Genomic DNA, 14,013 nt, shown 5'->3' with positions numbered 1-14,013 from the left:
CCAGCTTGGGCATCAGAGTGAGACTGCATCTCAGAAAAAAAAAAAAAAAAGCCATATAAATGTTATGGTTCTTAAGGCAAAACCACAACCACAAGATGACATTATTTGCCTCTTCCTCTCTGCTGTAAATAGGGGCAGAAACATAGTTACATTCCATAAGATTATGGTTGCATCAATAGCTATTTAGTAAATATCTAACTATTTAAAAACAAACAATAACTTTTCCAGACCTTGTTCTGACAGTATGAGAAACTCAGGCACCAACAGCTCAAAATGTTCTCTCTGGGAAGACCTGTGTCATTTTCTTCATGTATTTCCTACCTACCTGGCCACATTGGAGTTTGATTGTATCAGAGTGAAAAGGTATTCCACAGTGAAAGTCTAAATATCTTAGAGTTTTTCCTCTGCTACTACAGAATCTTCTTAGAATAACTAAGCTTTTTGTTTGTGATAAATTATATTGGACTTGGCATATTTACTACCCTTAATAAGATTTTATGGCAACTTAAAAACATAATTACAACTGATATAATGATCTAAGTTTTATGTGTTAAAATATGCATTTTTTAGAAGCTTGTGTGTATATATATATAAATGTAATGCTTATAAGCTTTTGGGTGAAATAGAGTAGTTTTCTATGACTTAATAAGCAATAAATATGATACTGATTCAGTTTTAAAATATTGGTCATCCTCAAGTCTAAGCATACATGATCTTTTAAAATAATTTCAAAAGAATGAAAACCTAAATTATTTACCAGTTCCATGGTTTATATGAACAAATCTCCTAAGGCAGTGTGATATTTGGAAATGGACAGGTAGTGCCACACCTTACTAGCGTGGGAATCATGAGACAGATACTTAACTCTGTAGCTGTTTCTTCAGCTATAAAAATGAGAATGATAATGCCTATTTTGTAAGATTTTTGTGGGAAGGAAGTTAGATCACATCTGCAAAGAACCTAACAGAATCTCTGACATGTTATAGGTTATTGAAGTGTCAATGGCCTTTCTCTTTCTATAATGTCCATAAAGATATTTCACAAACACAACTTGCAAGAGCCCATTCTGCTTAAGTTGCCTCTCAGAAACCTACAAATGTTTAAATTCATAAGGACAAATTCAGAAGGAGGGGAGAAGTTACACAATCACTTTTCATATCCCTCAATACCTTATCCTATGACTGCACCACCACTCATAACATTATCTTTCAAAAGCCTGTAATTTCTGGGATGATACTTGCTTATTAAAATCAAGTAAAGACATTTTTGGATCTGTATTATACTCAGAAACAAATGGCTACACAAACTACTTACTTGTTCTTTTCCTGTTACAATTTGCTTAATATCACAGTGGGAGTACAACCTGTAATATTATTTATAATATCATCGTAGGGGAATATTATCCCTAATATCATAGTGGGTGTACACCTGCTGTGTACACACTGTGATATTATTCATAATAACTTAGGGAGATGTTACTTCTAACATCACAGTGGGTGTACACCCTGTCATATTATTTGTAATACCTTAGGTGGATATTACTGCTAATATTATAGTGAATGTACACACTATGATATTATTCATAATATCTTAGGTGGATTTGACTCCTAATATCACAGCTGGTGTACACACTGTGACATTATTTGCAATATCTCAGGGGAATATTACTCGAAATATCACAGTGAGAGTAGACCCTGTGATATTATTTGTAATCTCTTGGGGGATACTAGTCCTAATATCACAGTATGTGGACACCCTGTGATGTTATTCATAATATCTTAGGGGGATATTCCACCTAATATAATAGTGGGTGTACACCAGGTGTGTACACTTTGCGATATTATTCATAATATCTTAGGGGTATATTCATCCTAGTCTCACAGTGTGTGTACCTGCATTGTGTACACCCTGTGATATTATTTATAGTATCTTAGAAGGATATTCATCTGAACATCACAGTGCATGTACACCTGGGGTGTAGACCCTATGATATTATTCATAATATCTTAGAAGGATATTCTTCCTCCTATCACAGTCGGTGTACACCTGGTGTGTCCACCCTGTGACATTATTCATAATATCTTTGGGGGATATTTCTCCCAATATCACAGTGGGTGTACTCCCGGGGTTTACACCATTTGATATTCTTCATAATATCTTAGGAGGATGTTCCTTTTCATATCACAGTGGGTGTACACCCAGTGATATTATTTGTAGTATCTTAGAGGAATATTACTTCTAATATCAAAGTGGGTATATGCCTGGTGATATTAGGAGTAATGTCTCAGGGGGCTATTACTTCTAGTATCACAGTGGATGTACACACAGTGTTATTAGGATGCATACACGGTGTTAATAACACAGTGTTATTAGTGGATGTACACACAGTGTTATTAGTTATATCTCAGAAGAATATGACTCCTAATATCACCATGGGTGTACACCTGGTGATATTATTCATAATATCTTAGGAGGATATTACTCCTAATATCACCGTGGATGTACACCTGATGATACTATTCATAATACCTTAGGGGCATATTACTCCTAATGTCACAGTGGGTGTACACACGTGATACTATTCATAATATTTCAGGGGGATATTACCCCTAATTTCACTGTGGGTGTACCCCAGTGATATTATTGGTAATATCTCAGGGGGATATTACTTCTAATATCACAGTGGGTATACACCTGGTGATATTATTCATAATATCTTATGGGGATATTCTTCCTAACATCACAGTGGGTGTACACCCTGTAATATCTTCAGGGATTCCTCTCCTGATATCACAGTGAGTGTACACCCTGTGATATTATTCATAATATCTTAAAAGAATGTTCTTTATGATATCACAGTGGGTGTACACCATGTGATATTATAAGGAATATCTTAGGGTGATATTCCTCCTCATGTCACAGTGGCTGTACACCCTGTGATATTATTCATAATATCTTAGGGGAAAATTTCTCCCAATATGACGGTGGGTGTACATCCTGTAATATTATTTATAATATATTAGGGGGATATTCCTGCTAATATCACAAGTGGTGTGCACCCTCTGATGTTATTTGTAATATCTCAGGGGGATTTTTCTCCTAATATCACAGTGGGCATACACTCTGTGATATTATTCATAATATCTTTCAGGAATATTCCCCCTAATATCACATTGGGTGTACACACTGATATTATTCGTAATATCTTAGGGGGATATTTTTCCTAATATCATAGTGGGTGTACATCCTGTGATATTATTTGTAATATCTTAGGGGGATATTCCTCCTAATATCACAGTGAGTGTACACCCTGTGATATTATTTGTAATATCTTAGGAAAGTATTTCTTGTATCACCATGGGTGTAAACCCTGTGATATTATTTGTAATATCCTAGGGGGGATTCCTCTTAATGTCACAGTGGGTATACACCCTGTGATATTATTCATAATGTATTAGCGGGATATTTTTCCTAATATCACGGTGAGTGTACACCCTGTGATATTATTTGTAATATCTTAAGGCACTCTTCCTCCTAATATCACAGTGGGTGTACACTGGGTGGTATTATTTGTAATATCTTAGAGAGGTATTCCTCCTAATATCATGGAGGGAGGAACCCGATGAAGTTTTTCAAAATATCTTAGAGGAATAGTCCTCCTAATATCACAGTGTGTGGACAGCCTATGATATTATTTGTAATATCTTAGGGGGCTATTACTCCTAATGTCTCAGTAGGTTTACACCCAGTGTGTACACCCGGTGATATTACTCATAATATCATAGGATGATATTCCTCCTAATATCAAAGTGGGTGTACACCCTGTGATATTATGTGTAATATCCAAGGGGGATATTTTTTCTAATATCACAGTGAATGTACACCCTGTGATATTATCCGTAATATTTTAGGGCGATATTCCTCCTAATATCACAGTGGGTGTACACCTGGTGGTATTATTTGTAATATCTTAGAGAGGTATTCCTCCTAATATCATGGAGGGGGTAACCCGATGATGTTTTTCAAAATATCTTAGAGGAATAGTCCTCCTAACATCACAGTATGCGGACAACCTATGATATTATTTGTAATATCAGGGGGATATTACCCCTAATATTTCAGTAGGTGTACGCTCAGTGTGTACATCCGGTGATATTATTTGTAATGCCTTAAGGCTATTAATCCTAATATCACAGTGAGTGTACACCCAGTGATGATATTCGTAATATCTTAGGATATCACAGTGGGTGTACACTCAGTGTGTACAATCGGTGATATTATTCACAATATCTTAGAGTGGCATTACTCCTGATATCACAGTGAATGTACACCCGATGTGTACACCCAGTGATATTAGGAGTAATATCTCAGGGGCATATTACTGCTAACATCACCGTGGGTGTACCCCCGGTTCTATGGCAGTGGGTGTACACCCGGTGTTTACACCTGGTGATATTATTCGTAATATCTTAGGTGGATATTCCTTATAATACCCCGGTGGGTGTAAACCTTGTGTTATTATTCATAACATCCTCAGGGAATATTTATCCTAATATTACAGTGGGTGTACCCCCTGAAATATTCTTTGGAATATCTTAGGAAGATATTCCTCCTAATATCACCGTGAGTGTACAACCTGTGATATTATTTGTAATATCTTGGGGGATATTCCTCCTAATAACACTGTGGGTGTACACCCTGTGATACTATTCATATTATCTTAGGGGGATATTTCTCCTAATATCACAGTGAATGTACACCTGCTTATATTATTCGTAATATCTTACAGGGATATTACTCCTAATACCACAGTGGGTGTACACCCGGTAATATTATTTATAATATCAGGAGGATAGTACTCCTAATATCACAGTGGGTGTACACCCAGTGATAGTATTTGTAATATGTCAGAGGGATTTTACTTATAATATAGCAGCATGTATACACGCGGTGATATTATTCTTAATATCTCAGAAGGATATTACTCCTAATATCATACTGGGTGTACACCCAGTGATATTATATGTAATATCTCAGATGGATAATACATCTAATATCACAGTGTGTGTACACCCGGTGATATTATTTCTAATATCTTAGGGAGAAATTACTCCTAATGTCACAGGGTGTGTACACCTGGGGTGTACGTGCTGCAATATTATTTGTAATATTTTGGGGGATATTTCTTCTAATATCACAGTGTGTGTACAACCTGTGAAATTATTAGTAATATCTGAAAGTGATATTTCTCCTAATATCACAGCGGTTGTACCCACCATAATATTATTCATAATATCATAGGAGGATATTCCTCCTAATATTAGAGTGGGTGTGCATCTTGTGATATTATTCATAATACCTTAGGGGTATATTCCTCCTAATATCACAGTGAGCGTACACTCTGTGATATTATTCGTAATATCTTAGGAGGACATTCCTTCTAATATAACAGTGGGTGTACACTCTGTGATATTATTCTTAATATCTTAGGGGAATATTTTCCTAATATCACAATGTGCATACACCTTGTGATATTATTCATAATACCTTACATGAATATTCTTAATATCACAATGACTATACAGCCTGTGATATTATTCTTAATATCTTAGGGAGATATTCCTCCTAATATCACAGTGGATGTACACCCTGTGATGTTATTTGTAATATCTTAGGGGGATATTTTTCCTAACATCACAGAGGGTGTGCACTCTGTGATATTATTCCTAATATCTTTGGAGGATATTCTTCCAACTATCACAGTGGGTGTACACCCTGTGATATTATTCATTATATCTTATGGGGATATTCCTCCTAATATCACAGTGGGTGTACACTCAGTGATATTATTCATAATAGCTTAGGGGGATATTCCTGGTATCACAGAAGGTGTACACCCTATGATATTATATCTAATATTTCAGAGGTATATTCCTCCTAATATCACAGTTGGTGTACACCTGGAGATGTTATTCGTAATATTTTAGAAGGGTATTCCTTCTAATATCACACTGGATTTACTCCTGGTGATATTATTTGTAATATCTTAGGGGGATATGCCTCCTAATATCACAGTGGGTGTACACCCGGTGATATTAGGAATAACATCTTAAGTGATATTACTCTTAATATCACAGTGGGTGTACACCTGGTGTGCACACCCATTAATATTATTCATAATATCTTAGAAGGATGTTACTCCTAATATCACAGTAAATGTACACCGGCGTGTACATCTGGTGATATTATTTGAAATATTTTAGGGGGATTGTCTTCCTAATATCACAGTGGGTGTATACCCTGTGATATTATTCATAATATCTTAGGGTGCTATTCCTCCTAATATAACTGTGGGTGTATGCACTGTGATATTATTTGCATTATTGTAGGGGGATATTTCTCCAAATATCACAGTGGGTGTACACCCTGTGATATTATTTATAATATCTAAGGAAGATATTCCTCTTAATGTCACTGTAGATGTACATCTGGTGATATTATTCATGATATCTTAGGGGGATATTAATCCTAATATTATTGTAAGTGTAGACCGGTGATGTTATTCATAATATGTCAGGGGGATATTACTCCTAATTTCACAGTGGGTGTACACCTGGCGATATTATTCATGATATCTGTGGAGGAGATTATTCCTATTACCACAATGGGTGTACACCGGTGCTATTATTCGTGATATCTCAAGGGGATATTACTCCTAATATCACATTGGTGTACACCTGGCGATACTGTTTGTGATATCTCAAGAGGATATTACTCCTAATATCACAATTGTTGTACACCCAGTGATATTATTCGTAATATCTCAGGAGGAGATTACTCCTAATATCACAGTGGGTATACACCCAGTGATAACAGATGTAATACCTCAGGAGGATATTACTCCTGTTATCTCAGTGGGTGAATGCTCGGTGATATTATTCATAATATCTTGCGGGGCTATTCTTCCTAACATCACAGTAGCTGTACACGCTGCAATATCATTCGTAATATCTTAAGGTGACATTCCTCCTCACATAACAGTGGGTTACACCCTTTGATATTATGCATAATGTCTTACAGTGTTATTGCTCCTAATATCACACTGGGTTTACACTCTGTGATATTATTCATAATATCTTAGGGGGATATTACTACTAATATCACAGTGGGTGCACACCCTGTGAAATTATTTGTAACATCTTAGAAGGATATTACTCCTAATATTAAAGTGGGTGTACACCCTGTGTTATTATTCATAATATCTTAGAGGGATATTACTTCTAACATCACAGTGGATGTACACCTTGTGTTTATGCCCTGTGATATTATTCATAATATCTTAGGGGGTTATTACTTCTAATATCACAGTTTGTGTACACCTTGTGTGTACACCCTGTAATATTATTAGTAATATATTAGTTGTATATTACTCCTAATATCACAGTGGGTGTACATCCTGTAATATTATTGGTAATATCTTAGTGAGATATTACTCCTAATATCACCAATGGTGTACACCCTGTGTTGTTGTTATTTGTAATATATTAGGGGGATATTACTCCTAATATTCCAGTGTGTGTACACTCGGTTTGTACACCATGTGACATTATTCGTAGTATCTTAGGGGGATATTACTCCTAATATCACAGTGGGTGTACACCTGTTGTGTACAGCCTGTGACATTATTTGTAATATCTTAGGGGGATATTACTCCAAATATCACAATGGGCATACACCTGGTGTGTACACCCTGTGACATTATTCATGTCTTAGGGGGATATTGCTACTAATATCACAGTGGGTGTACACCCTGTGATATTTTTCACAGTATGTTAGGGGAATGTTACTCCTAATATTATTTTTTATAATGATATAATTTACCGTAGTCATTTACTAATCATGATCAGGGCAGGCAATGAGAGCAACTTACTGAACCAAGACTTCGCTAACCTCAGTAGTCTTGAAAACCATGTGAAAAATGATGAACTGAGGGAATAGCTTTAGACTGAAGGCTCACAAGGAGGAACAGTGAAAATGGAGAGCCCAGATGAATCATCCCACCCACAAAGGAATGTTTATCTCTACAGTTAATGGTGAAACACATTCGAGAATATTCTCATAAGTAAATGCTTCATTTTCACTCTCAATGTCTTATTTTCAGAAATATTTCTTATTAAAATGAATCACTTAAAAGGTATTTTTCAGCGCTGTTTCTCATTGTATTTATGTGTTGCCCCAAATGTTTCACATTCAGAATGAAAACGACCTGTGGCATGACTCCCTGTGGGACTTTTGTATTCTCAGCAGTAAGCCTCCAATATTTAGAACTATAATTTTCCATTGTCAAATGTCCCTTCTCTCAACAACTGCCATTTGGACATACGGTTTTCTTTGAAGTCCAATCCTCTGGTGATGTAACTTCAACAACGAAGGTTGTTTTCCTCAAAAGTTTTTAAGTTTCATGTATCAACCGTCTCACTTTCTGCCTAACTTCACAGTCATCTGTAGCTGTGCTAAGACATCAAAGCATGATTTTGAGGAAGTATTGGGTAACTACACCCTACAGATGGAAGGAACTAGCAGTTACAGGCAAACTCAGCACCAAACCATATTACTGCTCAACTATAGGAATTCCAAAGGATGAAAATGCATAATGCAAGTGCGTTATGGCCTACGTTTAGGTAACAACTGATAAAGTTCTCATTTGCTTTGGAAAAGAGTAAGTATTGTCCCCACCTGTGCCATCTGCTCCACAATCATCCAACAGTACTTGCAGCCACAGAGATGTAAAACAGCAGAATCCAAATGTTATGAAGCCATATGCTTAATTATTTCAAAAAAAGCTCCCAATAAAAGATAAGATTTCAATTCTTATTATCAAAATCAAATATGTACCAATTCAACTCAGTTGGAAAATTTCACATGAAACCAAATTTTCAACTAATTTTAAACAATCTACTTAAATGAAATTCATTCAAAAATATAAAACCCGGGTTATAGTCCTGAATTTGGACGTATTATCTGACAGTTCCTTATTTTTCAGATAAAATGTGTTCCTGGAATCTTCAGGAGAATGTATGTTCCCATAGAAACCGTACTATATTTAGGGGTTGCTTGTCTAACAAAGGATAAACTAAGAAATAAGTTAGATATGACCAACAGTGGAGTATAAAAGTAAAAATCAGCTACGATTTGGAACTATGACCAACACATACTTTAACTGTTTGCATTGATGATACTAGGATTTCAAAGTACTAAACTCTATACATATTGCGTTTGCAACACAGCTAGAAGAATGCAGGTGTTTCATATAATTTCTTACTATACTCAGAATTTAGCACTTTTTTCTTGGGTAGTGCCAAGATTTTAAAGAAAACTAACAATTCCTTAATGTGAGAGCTTAGAAATAATTTACTCCAGAATAGTACAATTCTCTTATTTAAGAGAAAAGCCCACCCCAATTCAGAGTTTGGGAATTTACCACAAGGCCACAGGGCTACTTAGGGAGAAGATAAAGATGAAAACCAGGGTTTGTGTTCCAAGTCTTCATTTCCACTGCACCATGATGGACACTACACATGGCAAGGATTTGAGACAGTCTCTGGCAGACACATTAACAATCTATGGCTTCCTTTTCCACCTTTTTCTTTTTGCTATCTGGAAATTAATTTTTGAGTTGGAACTTAATCTTTAAGTAGAAGTATATTTTTAAATCCCAGAGAATTAAAATTCTTTAAATATAATTATTTTCCCCCTCTGAACTGTTAAATTAAGACATTAATATAAATGATTAACCTAATTTCATTTTAGAAGACAAAGTCAATCTGTCCTCAGAAGTCCAAAGCAAATGCTGCTGGAGATGTCACCAACTTGCCCACTTCTCCTTTTCCGTGGAAGTGCCATTTGAAATGGCCATTGCTGGGATATTACTCCTAATATCTGCTCCTGGAAGAATGGGTGGAGGTCATTTTTCTTCTCTAGAGTTCTTAAACTGCCACCGTGAAGTATTCTTAGGAAAGTGGTAACAAAATCTGCAACTGCTAATTTCCAAACCTGTTTACACTCAAAAGTCATTAGCCAAAAACTTGAGATGCCAGGCTTGGTGCCCTGTTTGATCTAAAAAAAACCCCAGAGTCTTAACCATCCAAGAAACTGGGAGTGGTGTGTAGGCTCTTCACACTAGGCACCTGCATTCTTACAGTATGTCTTTATTCATCTTTCCTTCTCCGTGTATGTGCATGTCTCACTCTGTCTCACTCTCTCTTGATTGAATGTATCCATGCTCTGGGATACCTTCAAAGTGTTAAGATATACAGTGCCCTAAAAAGGCCATCTTTGGAATTTGGAAAACCCTCCAGCTGTAGTGGATCTGAGATGGTCATGTTGGGTGGCAGAGCTTATTAAGAAAGGATGATCAACTGAGAATCTCAGAGCCAGGGCATTTCAGTGCTTTCCACTCAGGCTGACTCTCTGGGTTCTGTTGCTAAAGTATTTTACAGGGAAGAAACAGAACCCAGAGAGGTAGCCTGAGGGGGAACCACAGAACAGAGATTTCCCAGCAATGGTACAATAGACCTTTGTTCCACTGAAACATGAGATTTCAAATGAGAAGAGTCCAGATAGGTTATCCCATCCCTGTCTTCCACTTTGCAGATGAGAGATGAAGGCCCACAAAGGCCATTCTGTCTCTCTCACTCCTCCCCCAGAGGAAGGTGATCCAAGGCAGCATTTCTGAGCATCCATAGGACCAAGAAAACAAGCATGTTAAAAAAAACATATTATCTGGCATTTATTTTCTAGTCTAGATATAGTCTCAAATAATGAAATCATAGTTGGCACACAAAAGTCTTGGATGGTCGAAAGCTGTGGATATTAGTCTCCACACATTCGTAAATGCATACCCTGCCCTGTAAGAGTGTTCTCTACATCTAACAAAATGACAAATGATTTTAAGTGCAGCAAGAGAGCTTGAGATTAGACACTAAGAAGGGATCTGTAATGACTACAGAGAGAGATTTATGCTGGCCTACAACATCCTCCTTTTATATGCAGGACAATTATTCATACCATGGCACGCTCTATCCGTTGGATTTTATTCTGCTCTTGGAGCCCACCCAGCTCTTTGTGCATTGTGTTCTTTGCACCTGTGGGTTTCTCTGCCTGGAGTGCTTTTCTCACTTCCACATGTGGGGCTGTCCCTGGTCATTCCATTCTCAGTATTAATGGCACATACTTGGGGAAGCCTGCTTTGACTACCACAGTGTTAGGAAACTGCTCAAGCACTATCGCATTGTTCTTTTTGAATTCTTTGCATGTGACTTTTCCACCAGATGTTTTCATTGCCCTATTACTTGGCATGGGTTTCTTGTCTGCCTTCTGCTGAGATATTCTGTCTCCAGTATCTTAGTGGACTTAGCCACTATACTTTTAAATCAAATAGGGCACCCCCCCCGGCATTTTATAGTCTTGATCAGTGTAAAAAGAGAGGGTAAACAGGTTTGAGAATTAGCTGTTGCTGATTTAGCTAACACTTTTCTAACGATCTATTCCACATGGCCCTAACTCTATTGTTTATTGTTATTTCCCAGTGCTCAGAATAATGCCTTGCACATATTTGTTCAATTAATTCAATACATTCAATGATGATCTAACTATACATGATTTTCTGAGAGTAGTCGTCGAATAATCCTTGTTTTGTAGATAGCTATTTAATCATTCTTAACTTGATTTTCAAAACTTTTCTGGGATCAGGGTTGAATGTGAAGAGAACTGACCTTAAAAAAAGGCTCTATCAAATCGATATACATTATTTTACAGGGAAGGAACAGAACCCAGTGAGGTAGCCTGACTAGAAAGCATTGAAATGCCCTGGCTCTGAAATTCTCAGTCCTTCCTCCTTTCTTAACCAGAACTGGCACCCAAAAGGACCATCTCAAATCCACTACAGCTGGAGGTTTCTCCAATTCCAAAGATGGCCTTTTTAGGGCACTGTATATATTTATTTTAATATTAATATATGTGTTTCTTTATTAGTATAGTAAATACAGTACCTAGTGACAGGTTTAATGGTCACTGTAATATTGAAATGATTTGCATAAATGGTATTCTAAGAATGTGCCACAGTTGCAGTGTAATGTCAAGTGATCTGTGATTCCTACTGGTGACGGAGTCACTGGTTTCTCTCATACAATTCTCCCTTTTTGTCAACATTTATAATTGAAGGAACTGACAGATTTAGTTATACATGAGGGAAAAATAAAAGTCAATTTTTCTGATCCCAGTTCACAGCTGAGGGCACTGTATATCTTAACACTTTGGGAGCATCCCAGAGCATGGATACATTCAATCAAGAATGAGAGAAGGAGGAGCAAGATGACTAAATAAAGCCCTTAATTTATCATCCTGCCAAAGGAACACCAAATTGAACAATTGTCCACACCAGAAAGCACCTTCTTAAGAAGCACAGTTCAGGTGAGTGATCACATTGTGTGGTTTTAACATCATATCAAGGAAAGAAGAATGGAAGAGGGAGAGAAAGACAGACTTGAAACATACCTTCCCCATCCTTCCGCAGCACCAATGTGGAGCATGGGGAGATAATTTGTGTGCTTGCAGGAGGGAAAGTGAGTGATTTTGGGCTTTGCAATGGAAATCAGTGCTTCCCTGTTAACAGTGGAGAGTAACACCAGGCAGAATCCGGCTTGTGCCCAAGGAGGGAGCATTCAGACCATCCCTAGCCAGAGGAGAATCGCTTATCTTAGTGGCCTGAACCTGAGTTCCAGCTAACTTCACCACTGCAGATTAAAGTGCTCTGGTATCTTAAATAAATTTGAAAGACAATCTAGGCTACAGGACTTCAATTCCTGGGCCAGTCTTGGTGCTATGTTGGGTTCAGAGCCAGTGGACTTGGAGTGCATGCGACCTAGTGAGACACCAGCTGAGATGTCAGGGCCAAGGGATTGCTTTCATCACCCCTCCCTCAACTTCAGGCAGTGCAGGTCACAGCTCTGAGACTTCTTCCACTTGAGGAAAGGAGAGGGAAGAGTAAAGAGGAGGCCAATGCGGGTGGATCACAAGGTCAGGAGATGGAAACCATCTTGGCTAACATGGTGAAACCCCGTCTGTACTAAAATACAAAAAAAATTAGCCAGGCATGGTGGTGGGCACCTGTAGTCCCAGCTACTCAGGAGGCTGAGGCAGAAGAATGGCATGAACCCAGGAGGTGGGGCTTGCAGTGAGCCAAGATCACGCCACTGCACTCCAGCCTGGGTGACAGAGCGAGACTCCATCTAAAAAATTAAATTAAATTAAATTAAAAAATAAAAAATAAAAAGAGGACTTTGTCTTGTAGCTTGAATACCAACTTAGCCACAGTGAAATAAAGCACCAAACAGAGCCCTGAAGCCCCTGTTCCAGGCCCTAGCTCCCTGGGCCAGAAAGGAATCTGTTGTTCTGAAAGGGAGGACCCAGTCCTGGCAGGATTCACCATGACCTGCTAGCTAAAGAGCCCTTGGACCTTGAATAAACATCAGCAGTAGCTGGGCAGTAGTCACCATGGGCCAGGGCTGTGGTAGACACAGGGAGAGACTCTTGCTTGAGGAAAGGAGAGGGAAGAGTAAAAGGACTCCGTCTTGCAACTTGGGTACCAGTTCAGCCATAGTAAAATAAAGCACCAAGTAGATCCCTTAAATTCCTGATTTCAGGCCCTAGTCCCCAGATAACATTTCTAGACCCACTGTGGGCCAGAAGGGAACCTGTTGCTCTGAAGGCCTGGAAGGATACACCACTTGCTGACTAAAGAGCCCATGGGCCTTGAATAAACATCAGTGATAGCTAGGCAAGAGTCACCACAAGCCTTGGGTGAGAATCACTACTGTGTTGGCTTCAGGTGTGACCCATCAGTGGAGGCCACAGGAGAGGTTCCATCACCTCTTCCCCAACTCCAGGCAGCTCAGCACAGAGACAGAGACTCCATTTGTTTGGGGGAAAGGTATGGAAAGTGAACCAGAGACT

General features: G+C 38.0%; 1 protein-coding gene and 1 long non-coding RNA gene across 2 annotated transcripts in view; one reads left to right on the top strand and one right to left on the bottom strand.

Moving 5' to 3' along the window:
- Nucleotides 1-14,013, bottom strand: part of GPR141 (G protein-coupled receptor 141) — a 160,689-nt gene that overhangs the window by 41,785 nt on the left and 104,891 nt on the right. The window lies entirely within an intron of this gene.
- LOC117073122 overlaps nucleotides 1-14,013 on the top strand; it is a 64,419-nt gene that overhangs the window by 27,543 nt on the left and 22,863 nt on the right. Inside the window, exon 2 of the long non-coding RNA XR_004433120.1 lies at nucleotides 12,282-12,471. This is a non-coding gene — a long non-coding RNA (uncharacterized LOC117073122). The remainder of the gene's footprint in view (nucleotides 1-12,281; nucleotides 12,472-14,013) is intronic.

Source organism: Trachypithecus francoisi, unplaced genomic scaffold (assembly GCF_009764315.1).
Source record: "Trachypithecus francoisi isolate TF-2019V2 unplaced genomic scaffold, Tfra_2.0 Lachesis_group4, whole genome shotgun sequence".
NCBI classification, from domain to species: domain Eukaryota; kingdom Metazoa; phylum Chordata; class Mammalia; order Primates; family Cercopithecidae; genus Trachypithecus; species Trachypithecus francoisi.
Note: the sequence above shows the minus strand (reverse complement) of the source record. Positions and strands in the feature narration are given on the sequence as shown.